The 17239-nt window shown below is 32.9% G+C and overlaps 1 protein-coding gene and 1 long non-coding RNA gene across 2 annotated transcripts in view; one reads left to right on the forward strand and one right to left on the reverse strand.

Moving 5' to 3' along the window:
• The window catches only part of LOC135126646 (hormone receptor 4-like), a 65309-nt gene extending 56703 nt beyond the window's left edge, over positions 1 to 8606 (reverse strand). The window contains exons 1-4 of the mRNA XM_064052689.1: positions 8589 to 8606; positions 8482 to 8529; positions 8360 to 8426; positions 8194 to 8283 (exon numbers count right to left, since the gene is read on the reverse strand). The gene's annotated coding sequence lies outside the window, so the exon portion shown is untranslated. The remainder of the gene's footprint in view (positions 1 to 8193; positions 8284 to 8359; positions 8427 to 8481; positions 8530 to 8588) is intronic.
• Positions 8607 to 11241: 2635 nt separating this feature from the next.
• LOC135126648 (uncharacterized) lies at positions 11242 to 11609 on the forward strand. Its single transcript, XR_010280105.1, has 2 exons — positions 11242 to 11304; positions 11366 to 11609. It is a non-coding gene; the product is annotated as an uncharacterized LOC135126648 (long non-coding RNA).
• The last annotated feature ends 5630 nt before the right edge of the window (positions 11610 to 17239 follow it).

Raw genomic sequence — 17239 nt, forward strand, 5'->3', positions numbered from 1 at the left:
TAAAGCGGGGATGCTATGTTGCGGGATGATCTGTAGCGCAAATTGCTAGTCCTTAAAATGACCACGGTGTTGTGGCTAATCGACAAAAGTGTATAAATAATGACCCCATTTTTTTTTAATTTTTATTAATGTTAAAAAATAGTAATCAAAAATACTGCAGACAAAATTCACAAGGTATAGCTTTTTTTTGAATTGTGGTCGCGTTTTGTTATGTTTAGAAAGGGGATTTTTGTGTTCACTTTCACCGCAAAGCGGAAACATACCATGACAGTCTATTAGCGCAGATATTACGCAAGAAATCTACTTATTTTCTTTTTTATTATCTTTTAGACTGCTCATTCAGCATTCGTTCTGTACATGTGCGGATGTGAATTTTAAGTTCTAGTTCGAGTTTCCGTACCGGAATCACAAAAATTTTCGTTGTAATGAGGACTGAATATATTTACGGCTAGAATGTTAAAAAACATGTCTCACTTACAAAGTTCATAATGTTTAATCGATTATATTCATCACCTGGCCTATATAGATAAAAACGATAAATATGTAATCAGTATGGCGTAGTCGCCATGTTTAACGTGCCTTTTACATAAAATATACTTTGCTTGACTTGCCAATTTGAAAAAGTACTTAAATAAATTTCCGTTGCAAATCTCTAAATGCAAATTATCATTGATCTTATTTGGACAAAGATTACTCTTCACCGCACCAAACACTGGTCCATTAAATAGATGCTTTTTCGTTGGTGAGAGTTAAAATACAATTATTAGAAAGAATGTTTCCATTTCAATTTGCACAAAAACGAAAGCTGCAAACTCACAGGTAAATGAAGATTTCCGCTCTTTCAGGTTCATTATTTTGTTGTGTAATGTGATCGTATGTTCGTAAGGCGAAAAATTTCTTCTTTGCCCATAGCGTCATTATCAGACATAACTATACCTAGATTGCCGCAAAAACTGATGAACTGTAAAGAATGAATAAGAAATGTTTTCTCCATAAAATTACATCGCTGTTCCGCAAATGTAATCAATAGTGATTTAATAATAAAAGTAATTATCTATCTGAAAATGATGTCGCAATTACCTATAAGTATTACTAACTAAAGTAATGAATCCAATAAAAGCTAAGCTCTACAAAACCGTAGTATTACGACTGGATAAATCAGAGACGGATTGCAGGTGCGATGTTCAAGATTTTTCAGATTTTGTTAAGTAATTAGTTACAAATTTCCGATCAACACAAACATCCCATAATGAATCATTTAATAACCCCTTTTATTGTTTCTGCTGTCGTGACTAAAAACAATGAAGCATTTTAACACCGCTGTTTCATTTTAATCATTTTCAAATATTATGCATAAGGGAAAGTTTACAGTTGCGTGCGAAAATTGCTTGAAGAAATATTGTCTTTCTTTTCTTATAGCTACACAGCATACAGTGCTTTGTTCCATCCAATAAGAAGATTAATGCTTAGCGAAACGAAGTTCACTTTTTTGTCTGAGGTTAACCACGTGTCATCAACACTTTAAGAATAGTTTCCAGACTTATCAGGATGATTCAGAAAGTTCCACGACTATTAATATCCTGTTTTGCATTGGTCACAGGATAAATCAATTTGGCTTATTATTAGTTTCACTGATATCTAAGTTGGCAAAATTCGAATTAATGGACAGCTATATGCAAAATAAATAAAAAGTTCCTAGAAACGTCTGGATCATTGACTTTCCAGACAAAACTATATTTCTAGAAACGTTTGAGAAAAATCAAGGCAGCTGTTACTCCACGTTGCACCATTTGTCCGAATAACGGTGTTTTGAAGTGATAATAGTACTTTATTTATTATTGTTTTGGTGACTGCGAAGAAGAAAAAACTAAAATGAAAATATTTTGATGATTAATTTTTATATCTACGAAAAATAAAATATCGGCTTGAAATTGAGGTAAAGTGAGACTATTTTTGTCGTAATTTTATTAAAAATTGTAGCAACTGTTGAGCAAATGCGTGAACTTGAACTTCTTTAGAATATATTGATACTGGCTGCAATTATTATTATGTTAAGACCCACCACTTATTATTATTATTATTATTATTATTATTGACATCTTTCCCAACGGGGTAGACCCAATTACAGGGAAAGGAAAAAAAATAAAACAAACAAAAAAAAACATTTTAGGAATTTTGTGTTGCTGAATGTTAAAAATTTAGCTAGAATCAACTTAAAATACAGAATATTCCACAGATCAAATTTGACTAATTTACTATAAAGCAATTTGTGAATCTGCAAGAAAGACACTAATACGAAATAATTACCAATTGGTACGTACACCGAATACTTTCTTATTATTCTACTATAACAATGTGCTGTGTGACGTTTAAAAATCTTAATAAGGTCGTAGGTCCACTGTCTGTTTCATTTGTACCTCGTAAAATTATATCGTTGATAATGCTTTCGTTACAATGGCTCAGTTTGATGAGTAACCAAAAAGATTTATGGATTAAATACATACTTTCTAGTACCTGCTGGTCAGGGTCCGATTTTTTGTATTTATTAATAAACTGCAAACTAATGAAATGTCTTTCATCTTTAATTATCACAATCACGAAAACGCAGATACTACAAAAAATATAAATATTGAATATAAAATTATAGGTGTTCATTTATTAACAAAATGAAACACTGGCGGAAAAGATCATACATTTTTATGCAGTACAAGTGACACGAACAAAATATATTCAAAGTATTTATAGTGGTGGCCTGTTTATTTTTCTTTTTTATTGATATGATAAAGTATAGTAGTCTAGTGATTGTATTTTAACATATATTGATAAGCTTATTAAATGTTTACCAAATTATGGTATCTAGTTTTAACAAGTAATAATAAGCATACAGTTTTAGTGGTTTTGGTTTATACATTTACAAGAAAGAAATATTAAAGAAAAATGATTTAAAATGATTTTTGTGCAAAAAACAGGAGACCAAAGAAACGTAAGTGTTAATATGTAGTAAAACAAATCAGAATTATTATGTGAAGATGCAGTTGTATAAAAATGTGTGTGTGGCGTCTCAATATTGTTAATTGGGTTACATCTCGTCAAAAAAAAATTGTTTTCTTGCCTAAAAAAAACATTTTGTCCATTACAGTTAGAGAAATAACTGTATGCATTAATATAAACAAGATTTTTAGATACAAAATTTTTATTTACGATAAATATAGAATGTACAAACGTAGGTCACATTTTTATTTACAATGATTACGCAACTATCAAATTGGTACTGAAACTTAAAAATTATTGCTGGAGTAGGAACATTTCTGTTTTAAAATAACTTTATCAACTGTTATGACGTTATGTCTTGTTTCATGGAGTTAAAAAATATTAAAAATTACTCCTTTATGTAAAAATTTAACCATAAAGTAAGCGAGCAACATCTCATTTGTTATAGTAATGATATAAAAATGTATGAGCATAAGAGAAGTAATGATTACTTTGTATTGCAGTTTCTGTGTCAATGTTCTACAAAAATTTTAATCCTTTTTTGTTTTAAAATATTGTTACCGGGGCATATCATTCACGTATTACTAGGTACAAAATTAAATTACCTACGTATTACTCTGAATGTATCAAATTAGTGTGTACCTATGTATTTGTATATAAATTCAGTGTTATAATCTGTTTAATATGTCTTTAATTTATTTATCCAAAAGATCTCTGTGTATTGATTGTTTATAATAAATAGATCCAAGTTTCTATAAACGGCTTTGTTCAATTGTTAAAACGGTTCTTTAGTAGTTGCTTCGATCTTGTATTATTATAGTTCAAAAGTCAATATCATGGTTTGCACTGTAATTTTACTAGAATGTAACAAACTGTACAACCTCGTTCTATTCAAAATGGTAACATTTTTCGATTTTAAAGTAGTTTGTATATTGTGCTAATGTTATATGATTTACGGACAAATGAGAAAAGTACTCAGATCTGTGCATAACTGCAGGTTTGAATTAGAATAAAATATTAAAAAATGTAATTTTATACCATCTAAATAAACACCGTGTCCAAATAAATCACGACCGCAATCTCCGTTTTAAAGGTACTGTAGAGGTATCAGTCTGAAAATGTCTGTTTACCTGTAGACTTATTTTTTTATTGATAAGCTAATATTATTTAACCTTATATTATCTGACATTTAAAAATGTAACAGATATCAGATAATTTATACAAAAACATTAGGACCTCTATTTAGAGTTCGATTTTGGTTTATTATTTGCTGCATTTAATATTAACAAGCAAATACTTAAGTACGTACATCACATTTTTTTAACTGTCTAGTTTTAGTACAAATAACATTTTAGGAATAACTTATGACTGCAGTTCCATAATTTTCTAAAAATAGGACAGTAGAATTATTATTTTTTATCTTACAGCAGTAAGTTTTGGAGTAGATTATACAAAGGTTTTGCCAGGGAAAAATTCAATATTATTAACAAGTGATGTAATGTAACTATGGATACGAAATGCCATTATACGCTCGTGAGAGCAGTATCACTCGCTTATGATGTAGCATTTCTCACTTACAATATAAAATACTATTATATTATAAGTGAGAGAAATGATTTCGCTCACGTATAATATACGAGGTTTTATCTTACATCAGCAGCTTTTACATAAAAGTTAAAATAGGATAAATCCAAACTGACAGCTCGTTTAACCTAAAAAAATTGTATTGTCATTAGATGTATTAGTAGTATCCATAGTAAGATTATATCACTTGTTAATAAAATTGAATTTTTCTCACGCAACATAGGTGTATAATTTACGCAAAAAGCTACGACTGTAAAATAAAATAAATACTACTATTATTGCTATTATTACAGAGATTGGTTAGTAACTATCCATTCTTAAATTGTTGCGGACAAAAATGGATTACTTTACAACGGATAAAAAAAGCTGAAAAATTTAAACGGTCAATTATGCATCAAAACAATATTCTTTGTATGTATAAGTACTAGTGGTGTCATCTTAAAAATTAGAAAGACAGGTATATAAATTTAAACATACAATAGTACGTTTGATAAGAAGTTTATAATGATATGGAAAAAAATGTATATGTATATATTTTAACTCTGAAACTGTGATTAAAAAAACCTATTTATTTACGTCGTACACATAACTTCAAGAATTACAATAATGCACAAACATTTGTAGTATGTTTCTCAGGATGAATAACAAAATAAAACCTGTGTATCATAAGAATACTTGTTACACGAAGTGATTTTGATTAGTGATTAGTTGTTTACACATGCGTCTTATCTAACTATTCTAACTGAATTTCGCATTTTATTATGGCAATAAACTTGAGACTTAAGCGAAAATTTCCGTTGTCAGAAAAACACTACAATGAAATAAAATTTAAATAAATAAGATCTAGTAATATATTAAATAAACAAACATTGTCATCTTCGTCTGTAAATCACTTGGTTTTCTTTCTTACTTAGTGTATATGTTACTATGAGTAAATTAGAAATCATTAGTGTGATCCTGGAAAATAGGCAAAAAAAAACAATAGATTAAATTATTGCTTACTGAAGACAAAAGCAAGTGAAATTATAAAAGAAGTAAAATTATATAAACAAGGCGTCAGTTGCGATATTTTAAATTGAAATTTCAAATTTGGTAATACCCTGAACAGTTATTTTTTGTTATTAAGGTTTAACATAAAATTGTTAATAGCCTTTTTTAGTTGTTCGGTATAGATATGTTACCTACTAGTTTTTGGTATAAAGATAAAAAATATAAAGATTTTATATATATATAGAGTGCATTTTTCTTGTGTTGTTATACAGTATGGTTGTAAAGTCAAGCCCTCCTTACAAGTTTTTGTAACCGCTGAAGGTACAACTTTCAAATTTAAAACGCATGGATTAGAAAATCCAATAATGCTGATCGTTTTCATAATGATGCGCTGAAAGCTTAAAATGTTAAAATTATGACGTATAACAGTTCAAATGGCATGGAGCGTCTTTTGAGAGCTTATTTATGATTCTAAAAATGATACAAAAGTTTAAAATATTCATTAATGCTAAAAAAAGCAAACACAATAAATAATTTAACTAATAAAATAACTTAGTTCTTGAAAAATCGGTATATCAATTAGACAAATTTATTATCGTCAAATTCGGTTTCTTAGACACTTTTAGTTAAAATAAAACAGATAACATTTACTGCTACCAACAGGTCCAAGGAATTCATATCGGGCATTTATTAAGATTACATATTATGTTTTAGTTTCTTTTTCTTTTTTTTTGCATCGTTGATTTTTTTAAATTTCGGTATATTGTGTCCAATGAAATAGTCTCAAAAGAGGGTCACTCCACATTCCACACCATTTAAGTTTTTACCTGCATGTCATAGTTTGGACATTTCAGTGCCACGGTGCGTCACTATCACATCAATCAGCATGATTTGATTACTCATCTGCACTCTTTAAATTTAAATAAAAAATATGTAGTATATATTTTTTGAGAGTTAGAAGACGAATAATTGTATGCCATATAATACCCTGTGTTTTTTTAAATTATTGCTCTAGCTGGCCATGATGCGTACGTCAATAGTGTAATTGTAAGGGAGAAATTTAAAAATCATCCAACGGTTTTCAGTACAGTGGAATGATTTTAATAGACTCCTACGCAAAATGTCCTATCACTTATGATCAGCGCCAAAATGATTTTGCAACTTCACATTTGAATTTTTAAAGATTGATATTAGAAACAATAACCCATGAACTATTCGTAATTTGAAATTAGGAAACGCGTATTATTATTTACATATAACGATTTTCTAGTACAAATGATTGTCCTTCCTATCTTCACCGTGTATGAAATGCAATGGAAACTGTTTTTCAGTACAAATTTCACATAAACAGCGTATTACATTTTTTAAATATGTTTATTTCAGTATTACAAAACAATTAGTGATACGGTAATTATGTAGATTAATAAGTGTTATTTTTTTACTATAAACGAAGACTGAGCTAATAACCGCAGCGGAAGGGTACAAATTATCATAAAACCTAGAACCCCCCCCCAAACCGGTTAAGTCATAAATCATCCATACAGCTTAAACTGACAGGACTCATATTCACCACATCTTTTATATTATGTATTATGGATTAGATTTACAAAATTGTGTATTATATAGTGCAACTAAAAGCTTTAAGTAATCATAAAAATATTACATTTTTAAACAACTGAACTACGTCTATAAAAATGTCGTTATGAGAATTCTACATACGATTAATATTTATATAAAAAATGTATTTAATTATTATGAAAATATTTAATATTTTATTATATGTATTACTTTACAATACCAAGCATTTTTTCTCTGAACACGTAAGATGAGACAACCGTGAAAATATTGCGTACTCCGCAAACACGGTATCTGGTAGTAACATAAAAATAAGAGAAAGCAAATATATTTTAATATGTCATTACTTAAACATTATTGGCATGTTTAAAGCCGGCCGGTATTAAAAAAAGTAAATATTCGTGATTTAGTTTTAAAAATTACAGCCAAGTTAAAAAACCACATTCCAAATAAATAAATAAATTTAAGAAAAGAACATAAAGTATTTAATCTTGGAGATAACATTGAACAACAATGTAGAAGGCGTCGTGAAATATTTTCGATTGTAGTTAATTCGTCCGTCGTTACACCGACGAGGTAAACACGGTACATTTTCTTCGACCGATAAAATTAGGAGTCATTCACACTGTCCAAAAACTGATAAGTTATCAAAATATTCACGACCGCAAAGGTGGTTGAACAGCATTTTATAAATAGACCAGCTTTATGAATTAAATATCGATTGATTCTCCCAGCACATTGCATCCAACAAATTTTCCGACGTACAGTTCCCCGTTTTCACATTACGCAAACCATGAAAGCCAACTCTCATGAACATGGCATAATCAATTAAAAAGTGTAATAACAAAATTAGAAGTTCCACACGATTGCAATGACATTTGCTCACTTTGGATTTACTGCGCAAGTCGTGTAGACGCCCACCATTACTGACCTACATTAAGCGGGGTCGATGACCTTTGAAAGCTCAAACACAATCGACTGAAAAATGATGCTATGTTACTCGTTCGCTACGTACGTTGGCAATTTTTTTGTAATGCGAAATTTTGGACTTACATTTTTTTCGGCGCTCTTATTTCGCTTATCTTAACTGGCGTAGAGCAACGTGGGGGTGGCGATCATTTTCCTTAAAAAATTATGCGGGCCCTGGAAGAGAACGAGGATGAGAAAGGGCCTACGCATTTTTGGAGATCAAGCAGGCCGGGGAGAATCGTGTATTTACCTGCGAGTGAGCCGGGAAAGTTCCATCTCGAAAGGGAAAGCTTGAAGTATCACTGCACACTTGATCACTATAAACAATAATTGTCAAAGCCGCCTCGATTGCGTCGAGTCTTTTGATTTTACCGGGTTTTAGTTGCGGTTAGCGACTTGCGGGTCCGTTTAGGAAAGAATCTGGAATATGAAATAAGTACCATGAATTAAGGACACCATGTACGAGAAACGGTGAGTACATTGCTGCTGTGTTCGCCGGGACTGCGCGGGTTGAATGACCTGTGGCTTACACGCTCTGGAGGGGGGGACACGAGAATTTCGCCGCGCGCTTACTGCATCTTGTTTCCGCTTCCACATGACAAATATACGCAAAGAAGAACGCCAGGTGATCCCGGAAAAGCGCTAATTGCCGCCGGATCGACTCCTCCGGGTCCAAAAACCCCTTCACCGGACTGACACCGGACCCGATAGAGAACGTTATCGATTGCCGCCTCTTTGACGGCGTTAGTGCTGGAAAACTTTAAATCAACAATAAATCCGAGCGTACTTTAATGAATTACCCGGAGGATCCTTAGTGCGCATGCCGGGAAGTCGGGTTGTGATCTCGCACGGTAAGGTCGATAAACGCTGCTTCGCGAGATGCCGATTTACGTAAACGCGGAGTAGAACTTACAGGTTTATTTTTGTTGAGGAAGAACTGATAGGATTACAATAAACAGGCGGACACTTGAGGAGGGACAAGTTTTTGGCGGGGATGAGCGGGCGGTAATTAGTCGAGGGAATATATTTAAATTGCAAGGCGGCGGAAAGTAGGTCAAATGTGAGATCATTAGCGAGAGTTCATCAAATAGGCAACCAATATGACGGAATTGCGGTTGGGACGATGGAACGGATGGGTAAAAATCAATCGAAGATAGATGAGTTGATGAGAGGTTTTTCTTTGAAATTCTTATTATTATTAAGAAGCTTTAACCAGAGTACATGTCCAAATGTTAACATTAGTTTTGAATTCTGATTTTTTCAGCCTTAATTATTAATAAGTTCATGTTTTATATTTCTATTTATCATTATCCGAGACCAAGGATACAAGGACCGTGAATGAAAATAAAAGTAACAACATTGAAAGCTTATGAAATTACCAAAAAGAAGGAAATTAATTTGCAATGTTTTTTAAATTTTTCCATGAGTGTTACAAGTGTTTGAATTATAACTTTTTTTTCAAGTTTAATATATAATGTGTTGTTACTTCCCGAGCGTAAGTTAAGGAGTCCATCAGGCAATTGGCTACTTTCATATTTTCTCGATGTGATATGACACCTAAAATACAAACAAAACAGATCTCCCGTTTCTGTATGTTTGGCTGTGTGTCTGTCTGTTTGCCCTTTGTGACAATTTTTATTAGATTACAAAATTTTGTGGACTGATGAGTTAGAGAGCGGATTTCTGTCGGGCTAGGCAAGGCCAAACTCGGTACGGCTCGTACGGGATGCGAATTCATTGCAGTTACGGACTGCACTTCGTTTATTTGAGATTAGAATAACGCTGTTTCGTTGCACTCTGCTGTTAATTCCCGTTCTCATTTACTTAGCCGTTTGATTAATAAATCGTTAATTATATTTATGGAATTAGTACCTATTAAATTCAGTGATTATCTATCACCCGCTACTGAGTCCCGGCGATCCAGCGCGTCCCCACCTATAATCGTGACGTAGCCCGACAGAAATCCGCTGTCTACTGATGAGCAACTTTTACAAAAAATGATCAAAATTTTCACACATTAGTTGAAGGAATCCAAGAAATACCGAACTCAGTAAATGATAATATGTTGGCAAAAATAAATGAGAATTGCACCAGACGAGTACAAGCTTGCTTACAGACACAAGGCACACATTTTGAACATCTTTGCTAGTGTTTAGTCGGTTATACTTTCATGGATTTTTCTTGTTCTTAGTTATGTTTTTATTTATAATTTATGCCTATTTTATTAAATGTTTTTCTTATTTATTAATGAAAAATAACAATTGGTTTGATTAATAACAATGCACAATGATTAATGACCATAAAAATGTTTATTATGGTTATTGACGTAAAAAAATAAAAAAGGTGAATTTCAGTCACAGTCGTTACTAGGAAGTCAGAAAGTAAGCCGAAGATATTCACGCATTAGGTACGTGCAGTGTTTACTTTTACTTCTGATTTTTTTTATTATTTTTTGAGACTCCCGACGCCCTCATTCATAACGTACTGTAGAGTTAATCTGCCATTTTCCAGACATCCGGTATAGTTTAATGTGCATGTGGGATATTTCACCCAAACTTTCTAGTATACAACCAAAAAAATTGAGGCGTTTATGTTACAAGTTTCAATGTCACTATAAAATCCTTGAAAAAAAATACAGCGTCACCACGTTTTCGATTTATTACTGCGTCGGCTATAGTTAAGAATAAAAATTATAATATTTCAGAATGATGTAGTTTGTATTATAAATTGTAAAATTTCACAGTAATCTATTCGGTAATTTCAAAAGTTACTTGTCTAATTGAAAACAGATAACAGAAAAACAACAGACGGGTAGAACCATCACTTTTGTGTTGTACAAATTGTGACACATGGAGAAAATATAATATTCGATATTCATAAACACCAAAAAACACATCAAAGTATGTTTTTTGGTGTTTCGTTTTTCTTTCTTGATCAGTGACAACAATTTCTTGAGAATTTTCATGTTTCTTATTGTGATCTGATAAACTATGACTAAAATTTACACCGCTCATTACAAACAATTTAAGGTTTGTGTTTAAAAAAATTACGCATTAGTTAAATTTCATCTAAAGTACAAAGAAATCACTGCTGCTGTTCAGACTAAACATTACATTTTTGCAGAGCGTGTATAAAAAACCTTCAAGTGGTCCATAGGCTTGCACGTAGAGTTAAAATGTTTAACCTGGATTAACGGTATGTATGTAAGTTAACAATTATGATTATTGTTCATTTTAAATTTTCCTCCGTAAAACAGATTCCAATGGGACCACCATTGCAAATATGTAGTATGAACACTGTTGGATTCGGGTGAATTTAAAGGATAACTCACCCTTTTTTGTGATCACCTGAAGGCTAAATTCTTCGATGCGGGATTCAAGAGCGCAATTGCACTGTTCACTCGCTTTGGTCTGGGTTCTGATTATAAAAAATGTATAACGCTTCATTTTTAGAGGTATTCCCATTATCCTATTGAACTGATAGAATTTGTATGGCATAAATTTGTTCTGATCTTTCTTGTTTTGTTGGTAAGGTGATAAAGATTCGTATCAAAATACACACCTGCTATTTAAATAGGAAGTATAGTCTGGGAAATTTCTTTCTACCCTGCAAAATTTTATTGGCCATAACGAGATGGACAGTAGTAAAATAGCAAGAGATATTTACAACTTGAAGTTGTCGCGTGCCAGTAATCTCCAGATCTTTAGAAAGCAGAATAATCCAGGTCCGTACACGAACGAAAAGGACCATTATTTTATGAGTACAACTACCTGCTAAATGTTCTCCGACAAATACGGATCCATTGGTGTGAGCCATAAATATTTCTTACCATTGTAGCACTGTCCGATATGGACATGGGGAAGGTACAATGGACCCAAAGGCGAGGCCTAAGTGCCGGCTGGCTATGGCCAGCCCCATAATTAAGAATCCATTGTACCACTGTTCGCCTCGTTATTGTCAATAAAATTTTATAGGGTAGAATGAAATTTCCTAAACTATAACATGGCAGCAGAATACCACAAAGCTTTCCATTTTCCAGCATTGAAATGTTCTACATTACACATAGTGACGCATTCGGTGAAAATTGAATCATTATCAAGTACAAGTTTTTGCTCCTTACGAGTGTAACCACCAGCCAGACATGCACGTCTTTTATTTCCTGAGAGTAAGCCATGCTAGAGAAATATAATGTCACAGCAACAATTTACCAGTAATGATGTTCTTTTTTAAAGTAGTATTTTTGAAAAATATATATTCTATTTTTGTTTTTGTTTATTGTTGTAAGTGAAGATACGTAATTTATAATCTTTTGCTTAAACAGTATTTTAGATTTTTTTACACTAACACAACTAAAACCTACTAAAACCTACTAAAAATTATAAATATTTCAAAGTAGCAAAGAACGTGTGGCGGCACAATAACACGTCGGTAAGCACAGAAAGGTAAGTGGCCTCGTCGTCCAGTGGTTAAGATACTTGCCCGGAAAGCATAGAGATGTAGGTTCGACTCCCACCGAGGCACAACATTTTTCTCTGCTTACCTACAAACGTAATAGATTATGTTTCATTTTTTACTAAATAAACTGGGCGTCGGTACCTAAAGTGTTAATGCGTCTCGTTATAAAATCACTGTGGACCTGAAATATGCAAATGCGAGTTACAAAATCATGAGCTGAAAATAAAAGTTGTAATATCTTTAATTTTTTAAAATAACTGTACTAAATACTACTCCTAATTGTTAGAATAGATTAATTTTTATGAATATATTGTTACGAAATAAACCCAGACGCCGCCCCGGTACGACGCCTATGGGTTCCCTCGCTTCTAAAATACGCACGGCCGGCCTTGATGGGTGGGGAGTCATCGGTCTCGATTGCGGCGTCCAGAGGAAAGTCTTGAAGTGGCGGATCGCCACAGAAAAGCCTGGAAGCAGTTCGCGAACGGCAATCCAGAAAGACCCCGAATGCCCGACATCTAGACGGAAGTACGAGTTTAAATAAAGGCCACCATCGGGAATGATTCATTATTCAGTCGAATTCAGTCAGAGTGTCGAGAAACTGCAGACAAGAAGCACCTGAATTATTTTAAGCATAATCGTATAATAGTTAGTTAGGTAAATTCAGTTAGTAAGAAATAAATTGTTGAGTTTTTCCACGCCAATTTCAGTCACCCGTACAACGTAACAATATGGTTTATTAAATATTAGCTATTACCTGCCATACGTTGCAATGCTACGTATAGTGAACCAAGAGCTATAAGGTTATATGGCCATCATAAAATCATCCCATTGTGTCGAAGTTAAGTTGTTTACAATAGAAAAGGTTTTAGGGTCGTAAATAACGAGTCCACTACAGCTCGACCGGCTCTTGCGGTTTCGTTCAGGGGCGGCTTTCACTAAATATGAAAATCCACCACTCCACTATTTCTTTGCTACCTGCAGCCGCTGAGGGTTCCGAAATAACCACTCGCTTTGAAAGCCGGCCCTGTTAAATATGAGCAAGAAATGTTTAGAAGATGATTTATTGCCAACCGGTAAGCTTAGTGCGAACCACACAAAGGGGGTATTTATTTGCGGTCAACTAATTTTATGATGGCCATATAACCTTATACCTCTTGGTTCACTATAATAAAGTTAATGCGTGTGATATTTATTTATTTATTTATTAATAGGTATCTAATTATCTAATATCAACCAACAATCGAAATATCACTGTTTGCATTTGTTTGCATTTGTTTAAGTTCAATTCTACCGAGCATGCGCACTCATATGCAGGAAACACAAACAAATTGTAAAATGATTGTACTAATTGAAAACCTTGGTGGGCGTATGGACAATAAGTAACTCACCAAAATTCCATCTCAATTGGATAAATGATTTACGAACGCATACGGGACCAATAAACACGCATTTTTATATTTAAGAGAAAAGAAAGGAGAAGAATAGAAAATAATATATGTATTTATCACAATCAAAAATCTAATTAAAGTTATCCCAAAAAAATCAGAAGTATAATTATGTTGCTAAAATTTGACGTAAGGTCTACGTTGATGTGAAATTTTCTTCTTATCGTTGCTAAAGCAATATGTACATGTTTTTTAAACCTGAAGGTAGAAAAACAAAAAGCGAAAACATCCACTGTGCATAAAAATGAGTATTTAAAAAAAACTGAGTGTGAAGAAGAGAAAAATAGAAAAGTAATATGCTGAGTCTTATAAGCTGTAAATGTTTGTTGCATCATCAAAGGAACTGTTATATAAAAATTGGAAAGGCGCAGTTGTCAGTAAATGCAAAACTCAGTCCTGCCCTGTGCTTTTACCAGAAAAGGTCTTTTCAGGTAGGTATCGGTGAGCGGGTTTAAGACACCGGTTGTGACGGCCTATTGAATTATAATGGGAGTCAAATTGGTGTGAAGTCATAAACGCCTTATTTGTTTGAGGGAACTCTAGTTGTACTCATAAAATAATGCTCATTTTCGAACGATGGGCCCTGTCCGGACCTGGATTATTCTGCTTTCTAACATCTGGGAATTATCGGCACGCGACAACTTTAAGTTGTAAATATCTCTTGCTATTGTACTACTGTCCGTCTCGTTATTGCTAATAAAATTTTATAGGGTAGAATGAAATTTCCATGGGATTATAATAAATGCATGTATCATAAACATTATCTAAATCAACTTAGAGACGATCTCTTCTTTAATGGGTCCAGATGATATAGCAATTTCTGCCACTACACGCCAAGCACTCCTCTAATGTCTATTTATTATTGTCATCAGTCAGCTCTTCCATCACTTTCTATAAGGAGTCATCTGCTTCTATTTCTTTCCTACCTTGTCAATATTCTCTTTCCAGGAGTGAAGGAGTATTGTCAGTTGCTAGGAGGCGATTTGCATTTATTGAAATGAATTTATTTTTTAAAGAATTTGATTCAATTCACAGTCAATGTTGTCGTTGGAGTAAATAATCGGAACACATGTAGTGACAAGCAATGGAACTTTAGGAAGGTGGATTTTCCTAATGTATATGATTATCTAACTCAGACAGACTGGTTTATTATCTCTTTTATTAGTGACTTTAACTTGGCGGGCTCACTTTTTTGTGATAAGCATCAAACAGCTCTCGATAATTTTGTACCAAAAAGTTACTTCCCCAGATCGTCATTTCCATTCTGGGACACACATGCAATTCTTAATAAATTGAGAAGCAAATGGCGTTTACTACACAAATTTAGAACTAGTAATAAGTAACGCAGAAACAAGAATTTAACATAAGTATATTCAATCTGAACTTAAGCTGGAAGCTAGAAATGCTTACAATAATTGCTTATTTAACTACATTACAAACCGTCCTCAGTTAAATTTGAACCCAAGAAATGCTGATTTTATGTTAATAACTTAAAAAAAAAATGTAATGGAATTTCTTTCCAGATGATCTACCTCTAACGAATCCGAACCAAATTGTTAATACCTTTACGGATCATTTCAGCAAAAATTACAATAATGACAACGGCGCTGATATGAATATTTCATTTGATTACATGCCCGATTTGGCGATCAATTTATAAAGTGAACTCTTAAGGTACGTATCTACTTGAGAGGGCGCTTGCGAGAAATAATTGCAAAATCAGCCCGTAAAGCTATGGTCGGCCTAAAGGTACGTATCCACTGGAGAGCAACTCTCACGAGAGTTCTGATTTTAATTTTATACCATCGTTAATCTTAAGTTGTCATTTCAAATTTCAGAGGTCTACTATTGCAATGAATTCAGTTATTACGAAAAAAATACACGTAAAACAGACTTATCGGAGATCACTGTCGCACTTCGAAATGCCTTCGTCTTGTGAATTGTCGCTCACAAACTCCGAGAAACCAGGTAAAAACGATACGCTTAACCAGTTGAGGGCAGGCCCGACCATGGCTTTACGGGCTGATTTTGGAATTATTTCTCGCAAAAGTGATTTGAAGAAAATTAAACCAAAATCTAGTGTCCGGATCTGGAAAGTATCTGTTATAAAACCAATTTTCAAAAATGGCAAAAGAAACGATATACATAATTATAGATCTATCTCGCTGATGTGTGCATAAATTTCTCCTGTTTATTAATCGTCATAACAGGATTACAGAATTTTAGCGTGCGTTTCTTAACGGGCGCTCTACGTCTACGCATCTATGTGCATTTACTCAAGCTGTTTCTGACCTTTTTTCAATTTCTCCAAGGCCTTTGATAAAATAAACCGTCGGATACTACTTATAACGTTATAAAGCTGCAAAACATTGGTTTCTCTAATTGTCTTTTCGAACTAGCTCGGTCCTGCTTATATGATAGATTTCAGATTGTAAAATAGGGTCATGCATTGAAGAAAACTGCTGCACACTCAAGAGTGTCTCAGGGACCAGTCCTGGGACCGCTTTTTTGTTCTATCTATGGAAACAGAAAATGCAGTTCCCTATTGGCGATTGTGTATGTTAACGGATAATATGTTGTACGGAACGTAATTTCGCTAATTGTCTATTATTATCTATTCTCTAAGTTAAAAAAAAACTTGCGGGGAAAATGTTTGGGACGGATAAAGAAGTGCAATCGGCAGTACTACATCATTTTAGTGATAAAGATTCAAATTATTTTTTTAAAGGGATAGAGCTGTTAGTTAAACGTAGTTTTTTAAATGTATTGAAGTTAACAAAGATTATGTTGAAATATAAATATTTAATTTTTTTGCACCATGTCATTTTTGGTTAGGCAGAGAATATTTGGCGCTTACCTCGTAATTTTTTGCATGATTTACATTTTTTTTGGAGAAGTTTGAAAATTTTTGGTTGGTTCTATCAAAGGTAGGTATGACGTTTTTATACCGTCTGGTCGAAAAAAACCCCTGTTCATAGCTATCTCATTTTTTTGAGTACAACATTGAGTGATACGTCATATTAAATAATTTTAAATATACTACGATCTGATATGAAAGATTAATTTTGGACGCTCTTTTATTTAAGGCGGCGGTATTCAACATTTTTTTAATGATACCCTATACATTTTTAAAGATTCTTGTAGAGAATCCATTGATATATCATACTTTCAGATTTTCAGACATTAATAATTTTATATTTGCAATAAAATTTTGTATTGAATTATTA

The sequence above is a fragment of the Zophobas morio genome, unplaced genomic scaffold (assembly GCF_036711695.1).
Source record: "Zophobas morio isolate AGI-343-1 ecotype UQ-CSIRO unplaced genomic scaffold, CSIRO_AGI_Zmor_V1 ptg000011l, whole genome shotgun sequence".
In the NCBI taxonomy this organism is placed as follows: Eukaryota; Metazoa; Arthropoda; class Insecta; order Coleoptera; family Tenebrionidae; genus Zophobas; species Zophobas morio.